Source organism: Canis aureus, chromosome 24 (genome assembly GCF_053574225.1).
Source record: "Canis aureus isolate CA01 chromosome 24, VMU_Caureus_v.1.0, whole genome shotgun sequence".
Taxonomy (NCBI): Eukaryota; Metazoa; Chordata; class Mammalia; order Carnivora; family Canidae; genus Canis; species Canis aureus.
This window is the reverse complement of record NC_135634.1, coordinates 15,000,975-15,013,367: the sequence shown is the minus strand read 5'-3', so window position 1 is coordinate 15,013,367 and position 12,393 is coordinate 15,000,975. Positions and strand designations below refer to the sequence as shown.

Here is a 12,393-nt window from a genome sequence, read left to right as displayed (position 1 = left end):
ACATTTTTAGTGTCATCATATTTTACCTTTTCCAGAATATCATTTGATTGGAATCCTACAGGGTGTAGCCTTTTCAGATTGGCTTCTTTCACTTAGTGATAATGCGTGTAAGGTTCATCCATACCTTTTCATGGTGTGATACCTTTTCATGGACTATTTTTTTTAGTCCCTGAATAATATTCTGTTGTCTGGATGTACTACAGATTATTTATCCATTAAGCTACTGAAGGACATCTTAGTTGTTTCCAAGTTTTGGCAATTATGAATAAATATGCTATAAACATCTGTGTGCATGTTTGTGTGTGGACATAAGTTTTCAACTCCTTTGAGTAAACTAGATTGTATAGAGTATATTTAATTTTGTAAGAAACTACCAAACTGTCTCCCAGAGTGGCGGTAGCATTTTACATTTTTACCAACAGTGAGTAAGAATGGCTGTTGCCCCGCATCCTCACCAGCACTTGGTGTCCTCGGTGTTTTGGATTTTAGCCATTCTAATAGTTGTTTTAACTTGCAGTTCCTTAATGACACTTGATATGGAGCACCTTTGCACATGCTGATCTGACTCTCTGTGTGTTTTCTTTGGTGAAGCCCCTATTCAAATCTTTTGCTCATTTGTAAATCAGGTTAGGTGTTTTATTATTGTTTGAAGAATTCTTTCTATATTTTAGAGACAAGTTCTTTACCAGATATGTTTTGCAAATATCTTCTCCCAGTCTGTGGCTTGTCTTTCATTCTCTGAGTGTCTCTCCCAGAGCATGTTTTTAATTTTTAACAAAATCCAACTTACCAACATTTACTTTCATGGATTATGCTATTTCAAGTTATTTCAAGTTTTTCTATCATAATTTTTTCCTTAGCTTTTTGAACCTTTTATGTGTAAACTTCTTATTCTAGAGGGCACTTTTAAATTGCAAATTACATATATTTTTTTCTGCTAACAGAGGCGAGAATTAATCAGTATGTGTATCATTTTCCTCTCCACAACTGAGCCCTGCAGACAAAAAGAAGACAAAAACGTTGGCCGTTTGCCTCCCTCCCTGTTCTCTTCTCTGCTGAAATCCCCAGAGTGCAGTGCTTATGTGTCATTCCTCTTGTTGGAGTGGATCCCTCAGGATCGCCCAGTGACCATCTGTGACTAAAAACTGATTCTTCATGTCCCTGAAAATGTTTTTATGTCATCCTCCCCATTAAGCAATAGTTTTGCTGAATACAGAATTCTAGACTCAAAAACTCTTTTCCTTAAGCACTTTAAGGAGATTGCTTCATTATTTTCCCATACCCAGATTTGCTGATGAGAATCTATGTCCATCTGATTCTTGTTCCTTTGCCACAAAACTGTTTTCTTTTTTGATCAGTTTTTAAATTTTTTTTTAAAGATTTTACTTATTTATTCATGAGAGACACAGAGAGAAAGAGAGGCAGAGACACAGGCAGAAGGAGAAGCAGGCTCCATGCAGGGAGCCCGATATGGGAGGCAGGCGCTAAAACCGGTGAGCCACCCAGGGATCCCCCGTTTTGATCAGTTTTTAATGATAAATGTGTCCTTGATGTTCTTGAGTTCCAACGTGATTGATGGTCTAAGTATTTTCTTTTCCCCATCAAATGCTCAGTGCTGGAGGGCCCTTTCAAATCTGAGAATACTGTCTTTACTTTTGGGGGAATTTTTCATCTTTTCTCCCCCTTCCTGCCTGCAACCTCCTCCACATGGCTGTTGGCACGTCTGTCTCTCCCTGAAGGTTCCTTAATTGGTTTTATACTCGTTATCCCCTAATGCTCCATTTTGGTGTCATTGCTTGGTGTTACCTTTCAGTTCACTAATGCACTCTTCAGCTTTGGCTTTCTTTTCTTTTTTCCTCCTTAGTTTGAAATATCTGTTGAGTTGTTATTTCAACAGCTATGTGATTTCTTTCCATGGTCTTGGATTCTTTTTTCAGAGCAGTCTAGAGTTGCGTAAGGTATGGGACACTCTCCTTTCCTGGGGGGTGTGAATTTCACGTTTCAAAGTCTTTTTCTGATGGTTTCATCATCTGAGCATTGAGTTCTGTTTGTTTTCTCCTTTGCATGCTGTTCATGTACTTTAAGTACCTTGTGATTCCAGAAATCATTTTTTTTCCCCTCAGTTGAGGGTCCCCGGAGAGGGCAGAGTAGAGCTGCAGGAGTGTCTGCACCGTCTTCAGTGAGCACACGGGGGTGGGGGTGGGAGTGGGGGTGGGGTGGGTGGGGGAGGGTGGTGGTCAGGACATGCTACCAGGTGGGCTGCCTCCACTGATAGTCTGCTGAGCCTGTTGGCTTCTCATTCCTTCCACACGACCAGCTCTGGGTCCCATGAACAGGGAAGCTGTCTCCAAAGGAAAAGGGCTGGTCACTTTCCAAAGGGCCAGTGTGGCTGTGGTTTAACCCTTGCCAGGTGTCCTGTGGGACCACAGTAGCCATGCAAGGTGTTCCTATTGCTCTTTCTTTTGCTTAACTGCATGCCTGCTGGCTGCAGAGGGAAGCCACCCACAGTTCTCTATTTTCATTTGATCTGTGCTGTGGTTTAGGCTGAACTCAAAGTCCTGACTTCAGGCAGGGATACAGCCCAGATGACTCCAATCAGAGCTGCTTTAGAGTTGATAATATCCTACCTCGCTGATTGCTGAGAGTTCTTACACAGGATACCATATGGAGCACCTACTGCTACCAGAAACTTCATGTTATTCATTAATTATTATAAAATTAATAATTAAAAACATTAAGGCATAAAATGCTACTGTAATTATTTCAAGAGTAATATGCTAGGGATATAGGGCTCTGACCTTCCCCCATTTTCTTTTGTCCATAGGTCGACTGTTAACTTTTCTCCATTTAATGTCAATTTCATATAGATACCAAAGTCTGTCTGGAAAGTCAAATGACAATTGTAATGGGCTTAATTTTTTTCTTTTCAAAGATTTATTTCTTTTAGAGAGAGAAAGAGGGTGAGCATGGGGAGGGGCAGAGGGAGAGGGAGAGAGAGCGCCTCAAGCAGACTCCCTGATAAGCCCAGAGCCTGATGTGGGGCTCAGTCCCATGACCCTGAGATCACGAGTTGGGCTGAAATCAACAGTCAGATGCCTAACCGACTGAGCCACCCCGGCTCCCCTGTAGTGAGCTTAATTTTTAAAGAGCATGACAGTTTCTCCTTGTATCAGCAAATGCATGGGGGAATCTGTCTCTTCTTGAGAAAACAAGCCAGTTTTTTGCCTGATGAGGGTGCTTTTAGAGGAATACCGTGACCCTGCAGAGCCCTGCTACCCAACCTCCCTGTGCCCACGCCGGCCACCGGGAGGGATATGGGGCACGCCTCACTGGCACCATTGCAGACTTGCACTTTTTAATCGAAACTATGTTAAGCCAAATAGTAGTTTGAGCATTAATAGGGATGGGGTTTTTTTCCCTCTTGGAATCCAAATTGTCATTTCCTCTCACCACTAAACATGTAAGGTGTGACCACTTCATACATTCCAGATTCTGAAACAATCTAATGGCGTCTCTCTCTCTCTCTCTCTCTTTTTTTTTTTTTTTTTCAGTTTTGATTTCCACCACAGAGCACATATTTCAGGGGCCTTCTGGCTTCTCAGCTGATTGTATAAACGCAGGATTAAATCACTTTCTCTGGACCCTCAGGGAGAAATGTTCCTACTCTTTTAGCATCAGAAATATAAAGAACAGGCTCATTCTGTGCTTGGACCGAAGGCACTAAGTACCCCAAGAAGACATTGCTGAGGTGGTCAGAACCTTGAGAGCCATTGAGAATTTCTCAGGGCAGCATGAGCAGCCACGAACCTCCATCTGTGTGTTTTAGCAGGAATTCAAACTGTGCAGACGGTTCTGTGTGACAGGGTCTTAAACAAACATGTTGTTTCCACATCTTAAACTTTTCCCTTTTTATGGAAAATTTTATATGTTTATATGTACTTATTTCTAAATACTTGCTTCTGCTGCTTTTGTAGGTCACACTGAGATGGGCTGTGGGTCAGATGCACATTGTACATTGGCTTTAGCACTTTTCTGCCTGGGAGGTGAAGCTCTGAGCAGCTGGAGAGAGACCTTGGGTCAAGCCCTGGAGGTGTTCACCTCATAGAGTCCATGCTTCAGGTTGGTGGGCACTGGGTGTTTATGCAGGCTCTTTCAAGCAGACTTGCACAACCTCACTTCACTGCTCTCTGAAATGGGAATAAATAAAAACCTTTTCACCAAGTTACTATTGAAGTACCTGAAACATTACTTTGAGCTGTAACTTCCTAAAACTCGAACAGTAATTTTGTAATTATAAGAGTTTCTGTAAATGAGAAAAATAGGTGTTTCTTTTCTTTAACCTGAAAGTATTTATATATATGTGTATATACGTATATATTTAAAGATTTTATTTATTTATTCATGAGAGACACAGAGAGAGGCAGAGACATAGGCAGAGGGAGAAGCAGACTCCCTGTGGGGAGCCTGACATGGACTCGATCTCAGGACCCCAGGATCATGACCTGAGCCAAAGTCAGACACTCAGTCACTGAGCTACCTAGGTGTCCCAGTATTTTTATATATAAAATGCAATGTAAATATTTCTATACATTGATTTTTTTCTCTTTATTAATATTTTAAAGTATTTTTGTGGTCACGGTTGTTTGTGCCTAAAGGAAATGTTGCTCTACCTGTTTAATGGAAAACAGATTCACCAAGGTGGCCAGGAAAGATCTGAGAGGAAACCCATTAAAGGTGAGGTCAAAGCCCTGCAATGTCAAAGAACAGCATTCTGCTGCTAACATGGGGTTAATGAGCACAGGAAAAACTACTCTCCTTCTCCCCTCGCCCCAGACTAATGAAGATTAAATTTCCTTTTAAAATGATGTGGTAAGACAGCAATTTAATTAGGATAGTGCCTCTTCATGAAATTTGAGGGAATATAGGGAGAGAAGTGGCCATTGTTTTATTTTCAGGAACTGACAATAGGCACGTTTGGAAATTGGAAATCTCAGCATTTTAGACGTAAGGAGAATGAAATAGAAATTGTTGGATTTTGTAATGTTCAAACAGGAATGTGATTCTGTTGTGTCTGATAAGCTCTGGGCTTAATTGAGGTCAATAATCTTGGGAAAGGAGGTAGCAGCACTTAGTCTAAGCACTTTCTGGGAAGCGTCCTCACCTTGATTCAGGTTCATTTGGAAATCTTTGGTGTCATATCTTATACCAGTGATGGATCAACCAGAGAGCTCCTGGGGGTGAAACATATGAATGATGTAGAGAATTCAGGAGGCTGCAGGAAAAAGTGTGTTTGGTAATTAGCAGAGAAAGACACTGCGCAGCCTGTTTATCATGGTCAAGTTTGAATTGAAGATGTATGCAAAATAACTTCATACATTCCAGATTCTGGAATGTATGGTTTTTGCTGGTTTTTGCTGAAATCAACGAATTATTATTCAACCTTGGGGATCCCTGGGTGGCTCAGCGGTTTAGCACCTGCCTTCGGCTCAGAGCGTGATCCTGGAGTCCAGGGATCGAGTCCCACGTCGGGCTCCCTGCATGGGGCCTGCTTCTCCCTCTGCCTGTGTCTCTGCCTCTCTCTCTCTCTCTCTCTCTCTCTCTGTGTGTGTGTGTCTGTGTGTGTGTCTCTCATGAATAAATAAATAAAAATCTTTAAAATAAAAAAAATAATTATTCAACCTTTCACTTGTGTAATGTGTCAAGCAGTGACCTGGATACTTTGTGGCTAAAGGAGGCACAATACTACCAGGTTCTTGTTTCCAAGGGATTTGCCATCTGGTTGGGGAGATAAGACCTAGACATGTAAAGAGGAGGTAATAAAAATAAAAAGTATTTCAAGATGATAACAGAAGAGGTGCCCACAGGGCATGATTAATTGCTGAGTGAGTTACAAGGATGATAAATGAACACTTGAAGCAGAGCCTGGTCATGGGATGCTTTTCAGAGTTGGACTTGTGTGAGATTTTTGTTTTTTGGCTTTTTAAAAAGTCAGGGTAATTAAGGTATAATTTCCCTACAGTGAAATTCACCCTTTTTATGTGGGTAGTATGGCTTGATGATTTTGACAGATTAATACAGCTGCATACCATCTCGACACAGACCAATTTCATCACCCCTGGGTTTCCCCCTCTGTCCTTTTGTGGCCAGTTCCCTCCCCTCTACCAGCTCCTGATAACACTCGTCCAATTTCTGTTCCCACAGTTTTGTTTTTTCCAGAATGTCAGACAAATGGAATCATTTGTATTGCTTTCTTTTATGTTTGGCTTCTTTTGCATTCTGCTTTTGAGCTTTATCCATGTCTTTTGTATGGCTGATGAGCGCTTTTTGTACGGAGGTACCACAATTTGTTTATCCTTTTATTCATTTCCTTGAGTTAGATTTCAAGGATGGACAGATCTAAGTGGAGGTGTGGTGATGGGGAGGAGATGGGGAGACTCAGAGGTAGAGTGGCACAAGTTAGAATAGGATGAATTTCTGAGATATAACCAGTAAATCAGAGAGGCTTTATCTGCATTTTTATTATAAGTCCGGCTTAAGTCTTTCCTCCATCTTCATTACCAACTAGCAGTAATTTCTCCCTACCCTGGACTCCCATTATTTTATCCATTCTTTGCTCATCTATTTGTCCATCCATCCATCATCCATCTATCATTTTATCTATCCATTCTTCCATCATCTGTTTACTTATTCTGTTCATTCATCACCGAGCCTTCTAAGTGCTAGGCACTGAGTTTTGATCAGGTTAAACAAATTAAAAATCATACTCTCTGCCCCCAAGAAGTTCTTAATCTAGTGGAGGACATAACAGGAACATCAACAGTTAGCAAAAACACTTATCACATAATAATTTGAATTGTTACTTAACTTCCAATCTGGGTCCCCTTAGGGCAGGAAGATCACCTTACCCTCCATTTTGGTGCCTTGAATGTCCTGATATCTCTCAAGTATAAAAGGTGGTTGAGGCTGTTTAGATTACTTTTGGTCTTTGGGAAAGAGATGAAACCTACTTGTATCAATGTTTATGTTTTTGCCCTGTAGGTGCATTACAGAAGAAACTTTGGTCAAGATGGGGACCTTTGAGCAGGCTATTTTAGCAGGTGTGGGGCTCAGGGAAAGTCACAGCTTGTAGCAGTTACATTTTACTTGATACCTATCTGTGGTTGAGAAAACCGTTTGAAAATGCCAATAAGCCAGTCTATCGTAATGTACAATAGTTAAGTCCATGAATTAAAAAAAAATAAAACTATCAAATTCCATTACACAAGGCATTGGACAAAGGCGACCAAGATGCCCTTGGGTCACATGTTTAGTGCTGAGCCAAGGCGATGTGAAGTGTGGTCAGGCTTAGGCCCCTGCCATGGTGAAAGTTGGTGTGGCACTAGTGATTGATGGTGAGTCCTATACTGGCAAGTGTCTGACACTCCAATTGAAAGAAAATTCTCTTCCTTTTACACATACTGTGCTTTTCCTTTCCATATCTGCACAGGTCCATCCAGATGCCAATGTCTCCTCCATGGAGCCCTTCATGGCTGATCAAAATTAATGAGCTTTTCTTTCCCTGAGCCACCCTGGCATTTTATTTGCACTACTTTTGAATTCTTTTTTTTTTTTCTTTTATTTACTCGTGAGAGACACACACAGAGAGAGAGGCAGAGACACAGGCAGAGGGAGAAGCAGGGTCCATGCAGGGAGCCTGATGTGGGACTCGATATTGGGACTCCAGGATCACACCCTGAGCTGAAGGTGGCGCTAAACCGCTGAGCCACCCGCGCTGCCCTACTTTTGAATTTTTGTATATATTTTTTAACCTTCTCAGAATTATTTACATACTTTATATATATATATATATAATTTTTAAGATTTTATCTATTTATGAGAGAGGGAGAGAGAGGGGAGAGAGAGAGTTAGTGAGAGCACGAGCCAGGGGGGAGGGGTGGGGAGAGAGGGAAGTAGGCCTCCCCCTGAGCAGGGAGCCCCATACGGGGCTCAGTCTCAGGACACCCGGGATCAAGACCTGAGCTGGAGGCAGATACTCAACCAACTGAGCCACCCAGGTGCCCCCCTACATACTGTTTTTTATATTAGACACCTTCATGGGTGTATTTCTAACTGCAGGGTTTCTTTTCTTTTTTTCTCTTTTTAAAGATTTTTAAAAAATTTTTGCGTAATCTCTACACCTAAAAAGGGGGCTTGAATTTACAACCCCGACCTGAGATCAAGAGCTGCACGTTCTACTGACTGAGCCAGCCAGGTGCCTCCGGGGTTTCTTAATAAATTATTTCCTTTGAATAATTCTGGAATTACAGAAAAGTTGCAAAGATAAAGAGGGTTTTGGTATGTCCACAGGAAAAAAAAAGTCAACCTCAAAGTAGGTTAGAAAATGCTATATCCGCTATCTTAGTGAGGACAGTAGCCCAGGAGACAGTATGTTGGATCGCTCTGCAAGAACTGCTCCAACGCTTGTTGATTTACAGTGGATTGTATGCAAAACGGGGAAGGGGTGTGCGTGCTTGCCAGCGGTTCTCCAGAGTGTAGTTACCCCGCACAAGGTGTGTTGGGTTGTAAAATTAAGACTTACTGATTTCCACCTAGACATGTGGAAGACTCTTAGGCCTTCGTAACAGTACCTTTCTGCCATATCCGATTGTTCAAAAATATTGCCTGCTTGCCTCCCCTCAACTGATTTTCTGATTCTTCTTGTTTTTGGTTTCTCCTTGAGGTCCCTGGAGACGGTCACAGGAGGCTGACAGCAGTCACCTGCTGCAGTGTTAGTGCACGGGTGTGTTCTTCCCCCAGCTTCCCTTATTTTAGTATCTTACGTAACTGTGATGCATTCGACAAAATACTAATTAATTAAACTACACATTTTATTTGGATTTCACCAGTTTTTTTCCCTAATGTCCTTTTTCTGCCCCAGGATCTTGCCCAGGATCCCACGTTGTGTTTAGTGACTGTCGCTCTTTCATCATCTCTCATCTGCGACAATTTCTGTCTTTCCTTACTTTTTTTTAAGATTTTATTTATTTATTTATTCATGAAAGACACGGAGAGAGAGAGGCAGAGACACAGGCAGAGGGAGAAGCAGGCTCCATGCAGGGAGCCTGATGTGGGTCTCGATCCCGGGACTCCAGGATCACGCCTTGGGCTGAAGGCAGCGCTAAACTGCTGAGTGACCCAGGGATTCCCTGTCTTTCCTTATTTTGTAATGACCTTAGCACGTTTGAAGAGTACTAATTAGTTATTTTATACAGTGTCCTTCTATTTGAGTTTGTCTGTTGTTTTCCCATGATCAGAAACTGCCAAACTGTCTTCCAGTGTGACTGGTATTAGCATTTTGCATTTCCACCAGCAGTGAGAGTTCCTGTTGTACTCGGTTTTGTTGTTGACTTGAGCCATTCCAGTAGGTGAGCAGTGGTACCTCCTTGTGCATTTGACTTGCGTTTTTCTAATGACAAATGATATTAAGCATCTTTTCATAGGCTTATTTGTCATCCATATACCTTATTTGCTGGGGTGTCTTTTTAGATTTTTGGCCCATTTTTAAATTGGGTCATTTGTTTTCTTCAGTTTTTTTTTAATTGGAACATGGTTGATATATATTAGTTTCATGTGTACAACATATTGATTCAGTAATTCCGTACATTACTCAGTGCTCACCATGATAAGTGTAGTCACCATCTGTCACCATACGATGTTGTTGCAATACAATGGTCTGTATTCCCCATGCTGTACTTTTCATCTCATGACTTATTTATTTTGTAACTGGAAGTTTGTACCTCTTAATCCCCTTGATCTATTTCACCCATCCTCAACCCTCTGGCAACCATCAGTTCTCTGCTTTTAGGAGTCTGTTTCTGTTTTTTTTGTTTGTTTGTTTGTGTTTTAGATTCCACATGTAAGTGAAATCATATGGTGTTTGTCTTTCTCTATCTGATACGTTTTGAGCTTGCTGTTTGACTTCATCATCTTGAAGGAGTTCATCTAGGATTCATTACATTTTGTATGGGCCCTGACTACAATAGGTGCTCAGTACACATTTATTAAAAATCTCATCTTGAAAAAATAAAAATAAAAGTCTCATCTTGGAGTGCCTGGATGTCTCAGTTGCTTGAGCGTTCAACTCTTGATTTTGGCTTGGATCTTGATCTCAGGGTCATGATCTCAAGGTCATGAGATCAAGTCCCATGTTGGGCTCCATGCTCAGCACAGTTTGCTTCTATTGCTCTGCCTCTGCCACTTCCTCTGTTCACATTCTCTCTGTCTCTCAAATCAACCAATTTTTTTTTTCAAAGAAAAATCTCATCTACAAGAAAATAATTTCCCCTCCACCCTTTTAGGTTCCTCCCCTTGTGATAAAAGATCAAATAACAGAAGTAAATAATGAATTTTAATTACATGTGCATGTGTACACAGGAAGTCCACAGAGATGGGAGACTCAGAAGGCAGCCAGATGACTAGTTCCTAAACTAAGGAAAGATCTAGGGCTTCAAAGAGGGGAGCCAGTTCACAGGAAGGTGAGAAGAGGAAATATTTGACAAACAGAGGTTACCCCTCAGGTGATGAAGTTATTGAGCTGGTGGTAGCTCTCTTCCTGGCACCACCCAATTTCTAATGTAAGTTTCCCTTCCAAAAGGGTCACTGCTATTCTGTTTTCAGAGATTTTCTTGTCTCTGCAGTTTCTCAAAATAATCAACTCAAAATAATTCTTATGCCAACAAGGCATATTCTGGGGTGGCGTATTCTGCTGCCCTTCACTAGCAAGGCAGTGGAGTTAAACAGGAAGAGTCTAAGCTTCCATATCTGGCGGACTGAGCCTGAGATCCCAGAGTCTGGTCATGAGACCTTGGGAAAACTATGAAACTTTTCACACTCAGGCCACCAACTTAAAACATGTGAATACTGTCTCAAGATCAGTGAGAGCAACTAGGCTATCTGCACAGCACCTGGCTTTTGGTAGTTACTCCATAAATAACTGCTTTTATTGTTTTGGTTGTTGTCAACTAGTTCAGCAAGTGATCAGTATAGTTGTCATCACTTTGTAAGTTATATCTTAACAGGTTGGAAAGATTCTAGTGTGGGTGGTTTTGGTTTTCTGGGTCTCCTTTCTGGGCTGCAGGTGGGTGGGTGTGTCCTCTGCACTGTGATTAGTCATGGCCTAATCTGGCCACAAGTAGGCTTGAGAGAAGGGGGGACAGTCTGGGGGATGGGGGCTCCTAGCTCATTAGAAATTTGTGATGATGTAGGGAACTGGACTTCAGGCAGACATCAACAAGGGCGTTGCTTTCAGATAAGTCACTAAGCCATCCATTTGCTTTGTGTGGTTTTTGGTATCTGTGTTTTATGTTACAATAGAAAACAAAAGCCAAAAAAAAAAAAAAAAAGAAAGAAAGAAAGAAAGAAAAGAAAAGAAATATAAAGGAACAAAAGAAAAAAGAAAACTGAAAAAGGCAAGACAAAAGAAGACTGCAAGTCTGACCGACCTGCAGCAGGCTTACCCTGTGCCCCTGCCCCCACCCCAGCCCCCAGCAGCCTGAGGGGCAGACCCAGGTGGAAGCAGGTCAGCAGAAAGCAGGAGATTGCACAGACCAGTTGCTGGCCAGGTGATGACACAGGTAAGATCTAGGCTTCATAGGCTTGACATTTCTTCGAGCCACCTCTCAGTAGACCACTGGTCCCCTCCACAGTGTGTCCACCCCAGAAGCTAGGTACCAAAGCCAAAAATCTTATCTCCAGCCTGAGGGAATCTCTCTTTTAGAGGAAGGCCACAGGGTTCCGCTTGTCATCCTCACCCTTGGCTCTGTGGCTTCTGTCTTGGCCTGGACATCTAGTAACGTGAGCTAATGTGTCCTTGACCTCAGATAGCCTGTGACAGTGTGAGTGCTCTCAGATGCATTAATGTCTTCGTGTTCATACTGGCGCAGGATTTCTAATCTTTTTGTGCCTGTGGTTCTTGGTCATGCTGCTTCAAAGAATGAAGAAGTAGACCAGATGAAGATTGGTGGGCAGCAAAGCAGAACCATTGATCAATAGTACAAAGCTCCCCGGGACAGAGGGGACCTAAGAAGATTGCCCTTGGAGTTTCTAAGTTTAGGGGTTTTTATGAGCTCTTTTTCGGAACAATCTTAAGCAACCAGGGTGTGCTGAGTCGTGCCTGCCAATCAGGGCTTTGACCACGCATTTGTCTAGCTTTAAGGTTAATATTTATATTCAGATGGTCTTCTGGAGCTGACATCTGGGGGGCTTATGTCTTAACTGCCCCTAACTTGTGATAGTGACAAATACTTTGTGGTTAATTGCTTTATTTTGGGATGTTTTACAGAACTCATTTCTGCAAAGGCTGCAAAACAGAATGCTGGTGGGCCCTGTCTGAGCTGCAAAACAGGATGTCAGTGC

General features: G+C 42.0%; 1 protein-coding gene across 15 annotated transcripts in view; it reads left to right on the top strand.

The window, feature by feature from the left end:
- The window catches only part of LOC144295815 (phospholipid-transporting ATPase IB), a 570,630-nt gene that overhangs the window by 13,886 nt on the left and 544,351 nt on the right, over positions 1-12,393 (top strand). For 6 of the 15 annotated variants that reach the window (XM_077868353.1, XM_077868355.1, XM_077868359.1 and 3 more), the window contains one exon: positions 3,975-4,119. The exons of the other annotated variants lie outside the window; for them this stretch is intronic. The gene's annotated coding sequence lies outside the window, so the exon portion shown is untranslated. The remainder of the gene's footprint in view (positions 1-3,974; positions 4,120-12,393) is intronic. 15 annotated transcript variants of the gene reach the window in all.